The following is a 1083-nucleotide window of genomic DNA, read 5'->3' on the forward strand; positions in this document are numbered from 1 at the left end:
GAGAGCGACACCCACTCAGTTTTTACTCCTAGACACTTTAAATAAATGGCCTTCTAAAGGTTTAAACTGGCATCCTGTGTCGTGTTTCCAATTATGTTATGGCTCTCGAGCCAGGTCGTAACATAATGTGGGGGCTCGTCCGGGATTTTGAACCGTACAGCATAACATAATGTCGGAACTCGTCCGGGATTTTGAACCGTACAGCATAACATAATGTTGGAACTCGTCCGGGATTTGAACTGTAAAATGTAACATAATGTGCGGAACTCGTCTGGGATTTGAACTGTATAACATAACATAAATGGGGGCTCGTCCAATGCATAAGCTAACATAAAATGGAGGCTCATCCAAAAGAAAAAAAAAGTAATAGTGAAATTTGTGTAAGCTCGTCCGTTCCTGTAGCCGAAATATGGATAGTGTCTCGTTTCAAAGTTAAAATTGATGTGTGTATAAGTTTGTCTGAAGCTATTTTGTTTCAGTGCAATGTTTTAATAACTGTCTTTTTCTCCTGTGGTCCAGTTGAGAGGACATACCAGTAGTGCTGCTGAATGGCTACCTGCAGTTTTTGTGTGGTGTTCAACAAATCATGTTCTGGAGGTTGTTTTAAACATCTCCAGGAGAGTAAAGAAAAAAAAGTAGAATAAAATACACACATTTTCTTGCATTTATTATGTCTCCAGTTAGGAAAAGAGGTTTTGTTACTTCAAACTTCACCTGTTTTTGTAGTGTCGTGGTGGTGCGGTTAGTGTTCGCTGYTCCAATACAGTGTTCTCGGGGGCACCCACGAGACTTGTTTCTCGGTGGTTTTGTGCTTAATCAGCCCATCGCCAACCCACGTGAAGAGTGAGGTTAAGTTATTCAGGATAAGGCCTGTTATGCAGGTAAAGGTGTAGTGGAGACATTAAGTGTGTGTATTGTGTATTCTTGCAATGTTCTGTCGTGTTATAATTTGTTGTGGTTTATGTTTACACAAGGTTCCCTGTGGAACTTGTTTTTTTATGGTGGGGGGTGTGACGCTCCTGCTCCTGCTATGGTTAATTGTTGTTCGCAGGTGCGTCCTGTTACCTGATTACCTTCCAGGTC

Source organism: Austrofundulus limnaeus, unplaced genomic scaffold (assembly GCF_001266775.1).
Source record: "Austrofundulus limnaeus strain Quisiro unplaced genomic scaffold, Austrofundulus_limnaeus-1.0 Scaffold1665, whole genome shotgun sequence".
Lineage (NCBI taxonomy): Eukaryota > Metazoa > Chordata > Actinopteri > Cyprinodontiformes > Rivulidae > Austrofundulus > Austrofundulus limnaeus.